This window comes from Sinohyriopsis cumingii, chromosome 8, assembly GCF_028554795.1.
Source record: "Sinohyriopsis cumingii isolate HCF-2022 chromosome 8, ASM2855479v2, whole genome shotgun sequence".
Taxonomy (NCBI): domain Eukaryota; kingdom Metazoa; phylum Mollusca; class Bivalvia; order Unionida; family Unionidae; genus Sinohyriopsis; species Sinohyriopsis cumingii.
Genome location: NC_142968.1, coordinates 56,329,197 through 56,347,051, shown reverse-complemented (window position 1 = coordinate 56,347,051; position 17,855 = coordinate 56,329,197). Strand labels below are relative to the sequence as shown.

Below are 17,855 nucleotides of genomic sequence, written 5' to 3'. Positions count from 1 at the left end.
TTCTTTTCCTTTACAAATCTAACCCTATGCAAAGTAAGGAACTGTAAAGAAGCACCTTAAAGCCTGTATGAAAACTTCCGCCCTGACTTTAACCAGATTCCAGGTGGAATTTTAAAGCCGATTTCACCTACAGCCTAGATTCCACTTCTTATATAATTTTAGGTGGATTATGGGCGGATTCTGGGTGGAATTAAATTCTGCCTACTAGGCAGAATTTGTTTATTCTGTCTACTAGGCGGAATCTGTTTATTCTGCTTATTTACCCTAGATTTCACTTATTATCACTTTTAGGCAGATTCAGGGTGGAATATAGCTCGAAATGCAAATTACTCTGTTACTAGGCGGAATCTTTACTTCTACCTAATTAGATGGAAATACCTGCAGAAACCCCATCCAATAATGAAAATGTCAAGGCGGATTTCAGAAGGTTTTTTTTAAGCGCTTTCTGCCTAAACCATAAAAAATATACTTCAGATTTCTATTAAACTGCCTATTGATTTTTAGACATTATTGGGAATCAATGATGAATATTCACAGTAATATTTAAAATGGATCATAAATTTTGTTTGGACAGGCATTATGATTATCAAATAAGGTTTAGGTCTTTTTGTCCTGAGGGCAATGCCATTTTCTTTCTTGCATACAACGATTCTAATCCATGATGGCATCACTTAAATATTTTTCATTTCACTTTAAAGTTTGGTGAGATTTCACAAATATTCTGACCAAAACTTTCACTGAAATTATGGTGAGGTCTCACTAAAATTTCTCTGAAATATTTGTGAGGTTTCACAAAAAATTTGACTAAAATGTTTGTAAGATTTCACTAAAATTTTATCATTATATAGTATTATACTGAAGTTTCAATAGTGTTTCAGACATTTCAGAAGGTTTCAAAGAAGTAATGGATATGAATTAAACAGGACTTTATTAACCAACGTGATATTTAAGTGTGCATGAAAACAATTATACTGATGTTGTAATTATATGACATCCAAGGCAAGAGATATGGGAGTTAATAAAAATAATAATAATAATAATAATAATGACTTTATTTTGAGAAGGTAATTCAATTAGTTACAGAACTAATCTACCTTGAGGCCTTCTATCTGTGATGTACAACATACAGTATATACAACATGATATGAAGATTCTGGCTTGACACTAAATAATTAAGTGGTTTTAAAAATCAAAGTATCAAGCCTGGAACATATGCACAGGCATCTATGAACACAACATAAACATATATAAAATATTAATCTGCATTGAAAAATTCAGCCGTGAAAATAATGCACACTTACAGAAAAGCATCCATTTGAGACACTGATTATGAAAAGAAGAAAAGCTAGGAGCCTGCCTTATGTTACTTGTACTGTAGACTGGATTTTTGACTGCACAAACTAGGATGCTGTTGCAGTCTCTTGAATTAGTCCTTGTTCCATAAGCAGCCATGACAAACGCTTATCATGATATAATTACTCTTATTTTACACTTAATTCTAACACAACTAGAACATTTTTATAATATAAACAATAATGCCTCAAGATATTGAAAGTAGATTCTACTTTTCAACTAAGAAAATTCCGCAAAGATATGACTATCTTTGATAGACATGGGTATCTGGCAACAATTCCCACCAGTGATCTACACATTGTCCCTCCTTAAATTCTGAAGTTAATCAGTTTGGAGTTGTATAGGCTGGGTTGGGAATCCAGGCACTTTTTCACATTCGGGTATTTTCAGTGCATAGTTACGACCGCTGAGGTGAAAACGACCGCCATTGTTCTAGTGACTTAAGTGACATGTGGGTGACATTTATACACCATTTTAAGATATGCCTAAGATTTGCAATTATTATTGCAGTGTGGATAAATGTACATAGGTTGAAAAATACACAACTTTAGTGCTTATTAATCAAGGTTTAATAGGGCATTTAAAGAATAATAATAAAGGAAAAATGTAAATTAACGAGAACTTTAAAAAATAATTAGGATCACAGGTAATAACGACTGAAAATTTCAGATTTTGATATAGTTTAATGAAACAAAAATATTTTTGAGACACAGATGTACAATTACTATAATTTATAAGAACAATCATTAATTCCACAACTTTTAAGTTTATGTAAATATCGTGCATTAGCATCGCTATCCAGCGTCTCTTTGTAAACGTAAGACATTGCAAGAATGGCCAACTGATCTTATGAACCTTGCATTTATATTTGTCATTTTATAAAGTGTACAATATAAAACTATATTTATAAACACAGCCTTCAAACTGCCTTGACATTAATTTGAGTATATTGTTGTGTACACATATACCTGACATGTACACACCACTACCACCCTTATCAACCTGAAATATATTACATCTATAGCTATATTCAGAATTGGGATTAAAGAACAACACAAACGCCCAAAACTCTGTGCAAACATAAGAGAAAGTATTTCTTTCAGTAGCGCTAATACAAAAGAGGTATTTTTTCTATGTGATAGCATTAACTGCATATCAACTGATGTGATTTATTTGATAAAGTGTACAAAAAAAGTAGCATTTAATATGCAGGACAAACAATTCAACACTTTCATATAAAAAATTATAGAGATCCTCACTTTTCCTCTAATCTTTCAACACACTTTAACACCAATAATCACTCTCACTTTCTTTCATGCCAATAGATATTGTGCATGGTGACATGAATAGACTCATAAAAGAAACTTATTGGATTCATAAGTTAGATACATGTACTTCATATACAAATGGCCTTAATGCCAATGCACTATATAAAACTGTATAATTTTGTAACTGATATAGTGTATATCCTTCATAACAATATAATTGTTATGTATGACTGTTTGTCTCTGTTTTATTTTATTATTTTATAACAATATTCAACAGACACACATTCATGGTTTTATATCCTGCTTGTACAGAAGACTATGCAGCACTTCTGAACAGAAAACAGAAATAATAAACAAAATATAGGTAAACTAAAATGCTTTGCAATATCGAACATAACTAATGCTACCGTACTGTTACTAAGCAATTGTTTTCACCTCTGTAATATGGCGGAAAGTAGGCCGCTAAGCTAATGTGACGTCATGCCGACCCAACCTATAACTTCAAAATCATCCTGATTCCTTGTTCAATTCCTTGTTCTATTTAGTAAATTAGCGGCTACTGTAGAGCTCTTTATGGCACAAAAATCAAAATGCTTGTCCTGGTATTTAGTTTTCATACAGACTGACCATTACGTTCCCATCGACTTCAAGCTATTCTCATTGCCGCACATTTTTCAAATGGTTATTCAATCTCATATCCCACTTGAAAATTTGAATCGACATGTTTAGAAAACATGCTCATTCCCATCAGTTTCTGTTACGCGACGATTCATTAGGCAATTACAAAATTTTGACCAATCAGAAAGTTTTATACAATGATCATCTGTTAAACAATAAATGGAACAAATACTCATTAGAAAGCTTGTTGCAGACTAGGACCGGATAGAGCATTATTAAAAAAAAATAAGTTTCGGAGACGATATTAAAAAATGGGTCCATATCGAGGAAATTCAGGCCAGGAGAAAAGCAAAATTCTGTTTTAAAAAAGTAAAACATGATGAAAACTTGTTTGAGGGCAGTCATATGCAACTGAAGTTAAAAAAATACAACAACAACAACAAATTTGAAAAAGAAATTTAACAAGGAAAGATGTGGAAAGAAGTTATAAATTGTGCCCAAAAAAACCCAATAAAATTACAGCTATCAGAAGCAGCAAATATAAATACTGCTGAAAAGCATTCAAATTGTAGAAGAAACAATAAATGTTATATATCTTACTGATATTTTTATTTAAATGTCAGTGATATTACAATCACAAAATATCACTATATTTTCAGACATTTAACTTTACAGACAAACAAAACCCAAGTATTAATTCTGCCTTATTTAACTGGTGTAAATGACTAAGTTCTTCATTCCGCCTAGATGTTGGTTAGAAAATAACCTAAGTCCAGATTCCTCCTTTCAATTATAACAGATGCCAGTGACTATGTTCCTAATTCTACCTAGATGGTGGGTGGAAAATCCACCAAGTCCAAAATTATGCCTAACGATGTATTATATAGCAGGAATTTGACAAAAGTCCATCTTAGTGTTAGACGGACTCAAGATGGATTCATCTTTGACTTCTCCAATTTTCCATGTCCACCTTTGTATTAACCAGATTTTTAACAATTAGGCAGATTCCGCCTAGAGTCTGCTTAAGTTCCAGGTGGAATCCGCTTAATTATTTCGTACAGGGAGTCACTGAAGATGTGCTGAGAATTTTCTGAGCATAAATTGTCATAGTCTCTAGTCAATTTCAAACATTCTGATCTATTATACATGGTATTTACTGAATACACTTGCATATAATCCATATAATCCAACCCCCCAAACTGAATAGGCATAAACACTAAAAAGTGCACGACCCATGTATAAGCCGACCGTAAAGTCCAAATCACATCACAAGATGCATGCGGTAAGTTCTAAATGTGTTTATTTAAGCAAACTTACCTTAGCAAAAATTACCCCCCAAAAAAACTCTCTCATGGTTGGCGTGTACAATTATTACATAAAAACTGTATAAATTTGTTTGAAAAGTCAAGAAATTTATTTAATTGTCTGTTTCCTTATTGTTTTTGCCTAATTTAGATTTGTGTATAACTTGATCAGACGATGACAAGAAATGAGCATTCGCAGGTTGCTGTAACACTACCCCTCACCTTTTTAACTTGATTATTGTTTATTTATGCATTATTGCATTAAACGTTTTATATCAATGTACCAGTAATTACGTTTTTAATTTGCACTGAAACTGTGACTACTGCATATTTCTTATATATGGGTACATAGAACTGTTGGGTGAACATTCAGCTATAAGAATAAATAGACTTTTCCTGTTTCTGGTACTTCAGAAGTCCTTCTGTGCATTTTTATCAACTGGCCCCCTCTGGATACTTTTATGAAATACTATATTCTGGAGTCATATACATGTTGTAATTATATGTTGGTCTTAAAATGTAATGATTTATGCATAATTTGTGTGCTTAGAATTCAAAATTGAAATCATATTTATGAAAGTTTCAAATAAATTCATGCTACGAATCCAAACACATGCACCATCCACCATTTTAATATTGGTCTTTGGTCACTTTTAGCAAAATCTTAACATCGTGGTTATTTCAAGCTGAAGTGTGCATATTTCTTACATATGGTAATATAGTAATGTATTATGAACATTCAGCTTTAATAATAAATTTACTTTTTCATTTTTTCCAGTACTTCTGGATCCTTTTTGTGCCTTCTTTAAGTGCCCTTCCACAAAATTTTTTGCATAAAATACCATAATGATGATTTATACAAAAGTTGATATTATATCTTACTCTTAAGACAGAGCATAATCATTAAACTATTCTTGCACATATATGTTGATCTGAAATCAGTTCAGTAAACACAAATCGCCACTTTAGAATTAAATTATGATAAGATAGTTTTGGTCGATTTATGTATCTTTAAAATTAACAACAAAGAATAAACAAACAGAAAAATAACTTCCATTGAATACTTCCACAATTCTTCAAAGGATGTCAGTCACATGGACAAAATTCTTGGAAAATTCCTCATTCATTATACTGTTCTTGCTAGCATGTGTGACCTATTAAAAAACGTAATTCTGTGTTTTCTGCAAATATTCTCACACACTGTAGCATTATTTTTGTGAGATGATATATCCAAAGTATTTAAAATGTAGTCATAGGAAGTGTATATATTCGTTTATTTAGTTTTACTGCATTTTGAAAAAATATATTCTTGTTTATTTTTGCCAAGTATGTTATACATAAGGCCCAATGTTATATATGCTATATTAAGACAGTTGACCTTTAAACCATGAATACATTTGGATTAATCCTCAACTATCTGGCAAACACCAGTTACAATTGCATGACAAATGTATCAGCTATGCACACCTTAAGATGTGTTCTACAGCAACATTGAAAGAGCTCCAAAATGAGCAGTTATATCTCCGGTTTCTAGAACAATAAAAATTTAAGACATTTTCCAGACTTTTAGTTATTTTTACTTTTTTTCCGGACATTTCCAAGTCCTGGAAAAGCAATTTTCAAATTTAAGACTATTTCCAGAATTCCAGACCCATGCAGGAACCCTGTAGACTGCATTTTATGGTCAAATATATAACAAAATCTCATAACTTGCAGACATTTTAAAAACTGGCAGCCGGTGCTTATTAAGAATTTCAAGCCCCAACCTGACTGATATCACATCCTACCTAAGATCCATCACAACCAGGAACAAACAGTAACCATGACATTTTTACCACTACATCAACAACCCCAGCCCCAAAGAAAACATGGCTGCAGGAAGACCTAAGAAAAGGGTTAGGCATTCTCAAGAGTTTATACAGCACAGTACACCAAGAAATTATGGTTTAGAGGTATCAAAGAATTACCAACCAGGGTCTAGCTTGCGATCTGGTTCTGTCTCTCCCCTAATAATGCCCCCAAATTTTGGTGTATACAAAGAATCACTATTTTTCTGTGGCCCAAGTCAACTGCTGACCAAGCTTCCTCCTGAAAAAGAAAAAAAAATGAAGAAATGTCATTCATTGGGTCACACAAGGCATACATGTTGATGACACAAGTGTTAATATAATCATAAATATATCAAAAGTAAATATTATATTGGAAACTTTACTTGAAATGCATGAAAGAATTGGAAATTGTAAAAGTTAAAGTACTCAAATGATTATAAGCAAAACACTAGCATAGTGTGCATTTTTAAAAGTAAAATGTGCCCTCAAAAAATCTTCAGGAAACAGAACTGGCTGCCTTTCCAGTGAAGGATCAAGAGTGGGCAATGACAGACCCAGTCACTAGAAACTTAAACAAGGTGTGGGCACTTTCTTCTATTATGTCTACCTATATGATGTGTATTATCTTTCAAACATTTAGTTTGTAAGTGTTATTCAGTAAAAAATATTTTAAATACTTTCTTATCAATTATAAGTTTACACTTTAAAGATGAGTCATGCATCAAATGCATGGATTCATTCATAGTAATAAGGTTGAGTTGCACAACCGTTTGAGTAAACATCATGTGATGTGAATGGAGGCTGTGAATTTTTTTAAAAAACTTGGCTGACCGAATTCTTAACGACCTAGTGTAACCCACATGACCAGTTCAAATCATTCTGGAATGAATACTGTATGCGTCTCTCAACAGTATTATGGCTTAATTATCTACATAAGCGAATTATTATGTGGAATTATGAATTTTAGTAGTAGCCACAATCTTGTAAGAGTTAATTGGAGAGGATCTCATTTATTTCATTTAATCATTTGTTGTTATTAAAGTACTCAAAATACTCAGATTAGTCAGATCAGAATTCACTTAAGTACATTTTTAGCTGTATTGAATATATAGTCAAACCTGTCCTAATGTTAACTGTGTTCAGGTCACCTGATCATAAAGGTCATTCTAATTTACCACTGCAAGCCTATATATAAATGCCATTGCAATCAGCAGTCACCTGCCTTCCACAGCCAGTGGCTAGTTGTTTCTTAACCAAGCAGTTGATTAACCCTGCCTTCCATGGTCACTAAATTGTATCAGGAGTGACTGCTCCAAGAATGCAAATTCAACTTATTTTGTTTGATGAGCAAGGCATAGTATACAATATATAAAGGTATATTTTTATATATAACATGAATCAGTGTATAAACCTTTCATATTCAATTGTACTAGCCGTAATCCAATGAAACTCAAAGGTGTCTGACAAATCCAGAATCATCATGCAGAGAGCACATCAATGATGTAGTCACGTGATACATCAAAACCATAGTTAACACAGGCTCTATTCTTGATGAATCTGACTTTCTCCATGACAGCGATAGGTTTCTGGTTGTTCTTCTCAAAATAATAAATTGAGAATTATGTGTCCATTTGTTTTTTTACTAACAATTTGTGACATTAATTTAATATTTTTGTATTTATGGGTAACAACTTTGGAAAGGGGCTTATTGTTGATATCACATGACTAATCAACCTATGATGGCATTAACATGTCGGTTGTGAGATCTATGTAGTCATGTGACAAGATATACTCAAAGTGAGTAGTGGGTCAGATTTCATCAACATTGTAGTTGCATCTTGTCTGTCGCAGATTAAATACATAACAATAATATTTTTAATTTATCAGAAAATAATCAATTTCATGCAGGTGTGACTCAATGTTACTCTCGTATAAGTTTGCTAAGCCATCTTGTACGTGGCTATCCTATACTATGCCACATGCTGATGGAGACTTCCAACTTTTATATTGGCGATTAACTCTAACCTTAAACTCCAACACAAAAATGTCAAAATGGTGTCGAAGGGTCAGAGGCAATTTGGACTAACAGTGCAAGTGCTACTAGCAATAATCCCAGAAAGCTTCTTTGCATTACTTAATTATAAAAGGTTGCAAACAAAAGCGTACTGTCTACTGTCTTTTGATCCCAGTGAGTTTAAGCAACTGCTTAATCCATTAATTGTTTAAAGTATGAACACCTGTTTTCATGCCTAATTATACCTATTGCCCTGATAAATAGTCATATTTATGTTTCAGTCGCCATTACTCTAAGTGATCTGCATAGCTTGTGGGATATTTTTTTTTTAAAATAATATATGCTGATGATTTGCAACATGTTTAAGAAGAAAAAGAAGGAGAATATCAGATTAAGACTTTGGAACAAACTACTACTGCATTACTGTGGTTAATGTTATTATATTGTTGATATATTGGCTAAAAATGCATGGTACATGTCAAAAAACACTAGCAACCCAACCAGTAATGTCACTTTATATCTGAAGACAAGACTTAATGATGGTTTAGTAAACTGGCTACAAAAAATCTGTTCTAAATATTTGATACCAAAATAGCACCAATTTTGAATTATGGATTGAACATCGAAATGTCTTTGGTTTGTACAAAGTAGTTAACATTGGAGTTGTACATACATCATTTTAGAAATATACTATTGATATTAAAAAACACACCAAATGATTTTATATATAATGAATTGGGTTGAATGCCAATGCAAGTAGTGAAATATATAAGAATTCTTCTTAAGTACTGGTTTAAATTATTAAAGATGACTGATGATCGAGTTCCAAAACAAGGCTAATTAATAACATACAATTGACATGCAGCAAACACTGTGATTGGTGGGTAAATAAAGTCAGGAATCTACTATTTTCAAATGGAATGGGAGAAATCTGGGTTAATCAGGGGTGGGTGATGAGAAACTCTTTTTCATTATATTTATGCAATGTTGTAAAGATATTTTTCAACAAGAACTAGGGTAATCTGGTCATATTCCAACCAATGAGGTCATTGATATGATATCAACAACTTCATCATTGAAGCCGACTAATGTGAAGCTAATTATGATAAGGGAAGCAGTCAACTGGGCTTCTTGGAACAGGTTTCATTATTAGAAAGCAAATAATTTGAGTTCTTCTTACTCAGCAGTACAGGAAAGTGATTTTATTACAACTATATATGCAGGGGGTAAATCCGACCATGTTGTGGCTTATTCCAACCTCTGATACATGTAATGTTGTTGTTGTTGTTGTAGGGTTTAATGCCATTTTTCAGCACACGATAGGCTATACATGGCAGCCAGTATTAATGGTGGAGGAAGAACCCGGGAAAACACTGGATAGTACCACCGACCCTCGAGAAGCAACTGGCAAGCTTTCTCACATACCCACATTAGCCGAATCAGAGACTTGAACCTATGCAGACAGAGGTGAGATGGCAGTGATCCGAAAAGCGGAGAGCGCTTTAGACCACTCGGCCACTCAGGGCCCCGATACATGTAATTCCAACCATCATATATGGACCGTACATATACAAGATTCATCCATAAAATACAAAGATTTTGTTTATCGTGACAGATTTGAAAGCTTTAAATTGTTTTTATCTTTTTCGTATAGATAGATGGCAGATAGAAAATGATATTGTTATATAGATAATAGTGAATGTTGTTATAGAGATAATTGTGGAGAGAATTAAAATGTTATTTTTATTTAGATTTATACCTTTAATATTTTATTTATTTGTTTCTCATTACATATTTATTTCTGGACATTTTGTTTTTCAATGTTCAATACAAACTAATCATAATTCTATATTTTCTTTAAAGTTGTGTTCTTTGTCAGAATTGCCCTCATGATAACGAACCTGGGGTATATCACTGCATATGATTTTTATTTGTCATAAAACTGGTGCAATTTTTACTTTTTTTTTTAGCAAGACAAAGCTTTATGATAACATAATTATTATGTTATTGAGAGCTATACAAACCTTGGATGATTGAGTCCCGACTAGGATCCTGAATACATTTTTCTTTTTTATGAATGCTGCTTCTGAACTCACGCAGAAGATAAAATACTGAAGACAGCCTGGAAACATCTTTACTAATTTGCATACGCATGTGCAGAAATAAAAACAAAGAACACAGCAAGTAATTGGCATATCTTTGTTGTAAACAGCAGGACGCACATCCACGTTCGGAATTACCCTACTAGTCGGAATATGACCATGTTACCACAGGCACTTGATTCTGGGGTAAACTAATGTGTACACTCACTATATAACACTTGATTCTGGGGTAAACTAATGTGTACACTCACTATATAACACTTGATTCTGGGGTAAACTAATGTGTACTCTCACTGTATAGTAGTAGTGAGTGTACACATTAGTTTACCCCAGAATCAAGTGCCTGTGCATGTTACCCTAAAATGGAGACCTAAACTTAATGAATTACGATTTTATAATAAGGTCAAAAACAATCTGAGTTGTTTTTGCCATATACGTTATTTTTACTCTTCATACAGTGTTAGCCAGCTAAGCATGTCACCTTATTTATTTAGAATATACTCGCATGCCACCAACTGGGTATTTATTTACGAGTGTCATGCATACGCCTCGGCTTTGATAGTGAAAGTGGATTCCGACCAAGGTCTCACTGGATAGTTTCGTATTTTGCCCCATCCCCCAAGACAGAAGGTATGAACCTAATTGTCACAAGCCTAGCATTTATAAATTCACATATAAGCTAATCTACAATGTGGTTTACATTTACATTGAGTTAGGCTTGGAAATAGGTTTGCTTGTTGGTGACTGCCTGTTAGCATTGGATATCAAATGCGTAACTTTGGCTCCAAATGAGCTGCCAACTTGGCTTACGTATTTACGTGTGTCTGCTACAGAGGTAAATATCTAAAATTCTATATATGGTCGAGGGGTGATGAAAAGTTAGTACTAATATTAGTACCCTTACTCCTACCTCGTAAACATGTGTCATGTAACCATGCCAATTTATTTTACCGTGTAATGGCTTAATAAATTCAAAATAAGCCAAACTTCTTTCACAGCATGATTATACTTATGTAGTTGATTTCTACACTATTTGTTTTTCTGACTTTAGTGATGATTTGTTTTGCTCCATTACATGATATGGGATCAGTTCGTAGCCTCAACCACAACAAAAAAAGTTGAGGCTACGACATCGTAGCTAATGAAAAATATGCAAATGTATTCATGCATAAGGCACATAACTGATTCTTTTAGCTGTTTTGTCACAGGAAAATATTCAAAATAGCTATTTCTTGTCAAAAATGAATGTAACATTTAGGGTTTGGTGGCAATGTTGGTTCAGTATGAAAACTACCGGTTGCACCAGGAATTAACCTGATTACTGTAGTCAAAGTCTCACATGTATGCTTTCTTCAAAAATCATTAGTTTTTTTAGTTTTTTTATTTGTATCTTCAGTGTAAAATTATTCTCATTGTTCTGCAAATGGTCATTGTCGGATGAAAATTCACCAGATAAACTGTCCAGTGAGACCTTAAGAACCAGTGTCATTTTTTCAGTCTTGTCAAATGTGATTCATTGTGCCATAAATCTTTCCTTAGTACCTCCATATCTTGAATCTGACATAGTTAGGTATTCCAAACATACACTTCATTATAGATTAGATAGCACTTAATCATAGTAGAAGAAGGGACTTAACTCAACAGTTTTAATGTTACCAGATATTGCTCCTGATCCATTCTCCTAATGAACAACAAAAGCCTTATAAGTTTCATGCAAGGTGGTTTAATTGAAGTATTTCACATATTTCACATACTTATTCAGTTTATCAACATTTTCAGTACAAACCTAGTACATTTTTAAAATTTTATGACGATTGCCTTAATTTAATGCTCTTACATACATATCTACTCATGATGTAATGTTTCAATACACATATTTCATTTTATTTACAGAAATTTAAGTTATAATGACCTATATATAAGAAGTTTGGGGTTTTATTTTCTTGTAGGCCTCAAGGTGTATGGGAGCACAGCTGCTGAAGTGATATTGCTGACAGCAGGACAGCATCAAAACCTTATTTGGGGTCCGACACACCAATTGTTGAGGAGCTTTCACAGGAACAAATATATCTGCACCAGTTTCACTGAAGTTTTTGGTGAGTTATGTTAAATGGATGTCCCTTTTTACATTGTGTTTTTTTTTTCTTCTCCCCTTTTTTTACTTTGCATGATTTTCTATTTGCTTTAGATTTGATTCTATGCAGATGACAATCACTAGCAAAACAAACTTCTAAATACCAGCAACTTCAACAACATTATTTGCCGGCCAGTATGAAAATGATTTAAAGGTGACCTTCTTAGTGTTCTTAAAATACATTATCCATGCATATTGTTTTATCAACAGATGGGATAAATCTGGGTATAGAATTTCATTGTTTAAGTTTCCCAGCTGATGTGGTTTAGTTTACAAAGATTGGTCCATTCATTTGATGTTACCTGATGAGTTTTCTCCCTTTAGTCTACCTTGGATTTCTCTATTCTAGAATAGATTTGACCTTCTTCATGAAATCAGTGAGAGAGTTCTGGTCAGTTTATATATGCAGTGCATCATTATTATTCTTTCAAGTACTTAGCATGTACATTCTGCAGTTATTTTACAAGAAATTCAGCTTGGCTTCTTTACATCTTTTATTCACTACTATTTCAGATTGCATGAAGAGTTATTTGTGCTCACAGATATCTCTGATATCACCAGGGTGTATTAGCTATGAAAAATGATGAAACTGACATATTTTAAGGAAATTGTATGTTTCAGAGGGGAAAGTAATACATAATGTATGAAGCTGCCTCATAGCTGTTGCTCTGATAGCTTTTGGTCATCGATAAATTCAATAAATCATAGGAAACAAACTATTTTGAATTTTAAACTTCTTAAGGTTGCGTTTTATTTAGAACTGGCCAAACTTTTGAAAATAAGAAGATTTTCCCTTAATCAGACTGCTATTTGAATTCTTAATAAGGTCTCATTGGATAGTTTCGTATTTTGACTCTCCCCCACCCCCTTAAATTGTAAGGTAGAAGGCATGAACCTAATTATCACAAGCCTAGCATTTATAAATTCACACATAAGTTAAATCTATAATGTGGTTTAGATTTACTTTGAGATAGGCATGGAAATATGGTTGGCTTAATGGTGACTGCCTGTCACAGTTAGATGAGCATTGGATATCAAATGCATAACTTGGGCTGCAAATGAGCTGCCGACTTGGCTTACGTATTTACATGTGTCTGCTACAGAGGTAAATATCTAAAAATCTAGATGGTTGAGAGGTGATGAAAAGTATGCTAATTTGCTATAGTACTAGTGAACTTTATTCATGCATAAGGCACATACTGATTCTTTTAGCTGCCTTGTCACAGAAAAAATATTCAAAATAGCTATTTCTGTCAAAAATGAATGTAAAATTTAGGGGTTGGTGGCAGTGTTGGTTCAGTATAAAAACCACCAGTTGCATCAGGAATTAACCAGTGATTACTGCAGTTACAATTTCACATGTACGCTTTCTACAAAAATAATTAGTTTGTTTTTATTTGTATCTTCAGTGTAAAATTATTCTCATTTTTATGTAAATGGTCATTGTTGGATGAAAATTCACCAGATAATTAGTCCAATGAGACCTAATAGCTTAGGATAACTCTAACATGTTCTTGTAAATTAACGTTAGGCCCGCAGATCAGAACAGGTATCCTTTTGTACCGTTACTTGAGTTAAATTGAAAACATCTTGCATGAAAATATTAGTTTTATGTCAAGTAAAATCCCCAAATCGTCCTTTTCTGGCAATTTTTTTAGCACACATTAGTAGTGAATAGGGATAGTTTTAGCCTCAGTGGGAATTAGCATTACAGGACCCCTTGGGATCGTTTAGCCTCAATGGAAATTTAACATGGGGAAAAATTGTGGGATCATTTAGCCTTAAGGGAAATTTATCATGGGGAAAACTCATGGGACACTATAGCCTCAAGGGGAAATTAACATGGGTGGGACTGTATAGCCTCTAGGGGAAATTAACATGGGTGGGACAGTATAGCCTCAAGGGGAATTGAATATGGGAAATGGAATAGGGTCGGGACCCTATTTTAATAGGGTCCCGACCTGATAGGTCTATGGAAAGGGAACAGGGGAGAGGGATATAAAACACGCACACACACACACACACACATATATATAAAATAAAAATTTGGGCTAGACAATTGAAAGTCAATCTCTTTTCGAGAAATTGGAGTGGCCCTGAAAAGGGTCTTTGGTCTTCTTCTGATTTCTTCTATTTCTCCACCAGCTTCTTATTTTCTGTCCAACACTTTTTCTATTCTTTACTTTCTTTCCTTCCTCCTTTTTCTTCTTTTTCTCTTCTTTCTGCTTCTCCTCCTCTTCTTTCTTCCTCTTCTCATTTTCTTCTTCTTTTTCAATTTTTTCATTCCATGCTCTCATCCTTATCCTTTCCTCTTCATCCTCCTTCTCCTCCTTTATTTCTTTCAACAGATCACTGATGATTTCCTTTAGTTTTCGTAAGTTGTTAATCTCCATCTTCACTCGATGGGGACTATAAGAATAGTGATCCTCATTTAGCCTAACTAACATTTGCTCCATCATGCCCAAATTGTCCAGGACGTCTTGCAATTTTTTCATTTTATCAAGGTGGTTCGAAGCCATCTTCTTTTTTATTCTTTGCAGAATGCTGTGAATGATGAACTTTGTGTGTTCTTATAGTTAAAGTGCGGACGTGAAGGAAAACATCCCCCAAAGACACAAAATGTATATTACCTAGATCATTACTTAAAACACGCGGACGTGAAGGAAAACATCCCCTACTTTTCTCATTTCATATTATCTACTATCCACATACGTGAAGCAGCAATAAACAAACCCCAAATCTAATATGCACACACGCAAAGCATTAAAATGAAACCTTAATCTACTATCCACACAAACCAACTTAAGCTCTTACATAACCCAATAATCTACTATCCACACAAACGTACGTGAGCGCTTACAAACACACACACACACACACACACACACACACACACACAATTTAAAAAGAGTCGGTGTTTCTATTCACACTACTCTACATACACACATTGGCAAATCGATTAGTATTTCTTTTCTAAAGGTTTGGGTGGCCCTGAAAAGGGCTGGTTTTTTTTAACTCCATGGCACCTGGTTAATGATGGCACCTTCCAGGCCTGGCATCACACACACATCTTCTTCCCCAGTCTCCTTTCACTCTTTTTGCGGGGAGAGCAGAGGCAGGATAAGTGGCTTCAGAACCCCAGTCTTCTGTCTCTGGGATTCAGAAATTTCCTCTCTCCTTTTCTTCCTCTTCTTTGTTTCTTCTCTCCTCCTCTTCTTTGTTTCTTCTCTCCTCCTCTTTTATGTTTCTTCTCTTTGTTTCTTCTCTCCTCCTCTTCTTTGTTTCTTCTCTCCTCCTCTTTCATCCTTCCCTCTTCGACGATGGCCTCTGCAGCCAGCTCATTCACTATACGCCTGGCATATTCCAGGTGCGCATGAAGTTCAAGCAGTTTAGCTAGTCTGGTGTTCATTCTGGTGGTATTGATCAATAGCTAGACTGCCAAGCGATTTTTAATTTATGCTAAAAGCGCGGACGTGAAGGAAAACATCCCCCTAAAACAAAATTGATATTACCTAGATCATGACCAAACAACGCGTGGATTTAAAAGAAACAGATCACTGACTTTTTTATACTACCCATCACTATTCTAAAAAATTTCATGAAGTCAATAATATACTATCCACAAACGCAAAGCAAAGCAGTCAAATCAAACCCCAAATATCTACTATCCACGCACGTCAAACAGCAAAAAACATCATCATAATCTACTATTCACACAAACTTACTTTAGCCCTTACAATCACTCACACATATAAACCTATACAATCACACCAGAAATGAGTGAGTGTTTATATTCACACTACTCTACATACACACATTGGCAAATCGATTGTTATTTCTTTTCTGGAGATTGGGGTAGCCCTGAAAAGGGCTGTTTTTTTGCTTGCATCAAGTTGAAGCTAGGGCCATCTTTTAGTTTCTAAGAATGCGACGTCCTCTGAGGATAGACTTTCTGACGATAGGTCTGCTTCTTCGGAAAGAGAAGAAGAACTCTTTTGGTGTCGATACGACAATCAACAAAGCCTCTGTCAGGTTCAGGTTGCTGCTGCTGCTGTTGCTGCTGCTGTTGTTGCTGTTGCTGCTCTCTCTGCTGTCTCTGAAGTCTGTACTTCTCTGTCCATTCTTCTTTCTCCCTGTTCACTTCTTCTCTGAAGAGCTCTTCTATCAGGTCTTCAGTGACTTTTAACATTCTCACATTTTCGATTTCTTCTGGCTTCGGTATCAGACTGTGTCTGACCCTATGCAAATTCACGTAGGCTTCGTTGAGCTTAGCTAGTTTGGAGCACATCTTCATAGGAGGATGAGTCGACAATGGATGGTTTGACTGGAAACTACCCCGGTTCTTAAAGTCAAAGCGCGGACGTGAAGGAAAACATCCCTACACGGTTTTCGACCCGGAACATTTAATGAGTGTCATGAGAGAGATAGAGAGAAGTCAAAGCGCATGAATCAAAATTCTTATAGCCAAACAAAAGACAAAGGCATTTTTTTCAAAAACACAACATTTTTATTCAAAATTACTTAGCACTAACAAACAACTCTAATATTCGTAACAATAATCCAACAATATAACATCAAACATTTTTGTCTTTCAGTTTACACATTATTTTGGACAGGGTTGACAATGTTGTGAATGAAATTGTGATTTCCACTGTTGGAAGTCATTAGGCGATTGATAGACACTACGTTTCCTAGCTAGAGACAAAAGATAAGCATACTCGTCACAGAACCATCGATCTACTTTCACATCGTTTCTAGAAGAAGAACAAGGATCAAAATGAGTCACTAAATGTTCTAAGGAATAGCCCAGGCTGCGATGATGCAGAAAATACATGCAATATTGTCCACACACCAAGGAATCTGTGCCTTGTAATTTCACATTATTGAATCGGGTGGTCTGAGCATTTCTTCTCATAAAGTCAATGATATCATCTTCCAGAGGAGGCAATCTATAAGGATCGAAATATTCCACACATCCTTCTTGATGAAAGTAGACAGCTACCCAGTGGGTTCCTGGGAGATGACTGTTGTCCGTGTTGATCACATAAGCTAGATGGTCTTGAGGTTTGCGATGAGGAAGTTCATCTTTAGCACAGACGACATGATTCCAAGAAGCAGTGTACGAACTGTGGTTCAAAAGGTAATAAAGTTCCCAGGTATCCATTGATTTGTGTGGTTTTTTCTTCACAGGTAATGATAAGTCATCAATTCGATCCTGACTTTTTGCTTGAAA

At 34.5% G+C, this 17,855-nt stretch overlaps 1 protein-coding gene and 1 long non-coding RNA gene across 5 annotated transcripts in view; one reads left to right on the top strand and one right to left on the bottom strand.

Moving 5' to 3' along the window:
- Positions 1-11,058, bottom strand: part of LOC149793579 (uncharacterized) — a 103,466-nt gene extending 92,408 nt beyond the window's left edge. For all 3 annotated transcript variants that reach the window (XR_016422852.1, XM_089967532.1, XM_089967533.1), the window contains exons 1-2: positions 10,970-11,058; positions 6,515-6,631 (exon numbers count right to left, since the gene is read on the bottom strand). The gene's annotated coding sequence lies outside the window, so the exon portion shown is untranslated. The remainder of the gene's footprint in view (positions 1-6,514; positions 6,632-10,969) is intronic.
- Positions 10,544-17,855, top strand: part of LOC149793578 (uncharacterized) — a 33,113-nt gene continuing 25,801 nt past the window's right edge. Inside the window, exons 1-2 of one of the 2 annotated variants that reach the window (XR_016422854.1) lie at positions 10,544-10,674; positions 12,438-12,584. This is a non-coding gene — a long non-coding RNA (uncharacterized LOC149793578). Of the gene's footprint in view, positions 10,675-11,297; positions 11,367-12,437; positions 12,585-17,855 lie in introns of those variants that run through there. The other variant, XR_016422853.1, reaches the window with a different exon arrangement.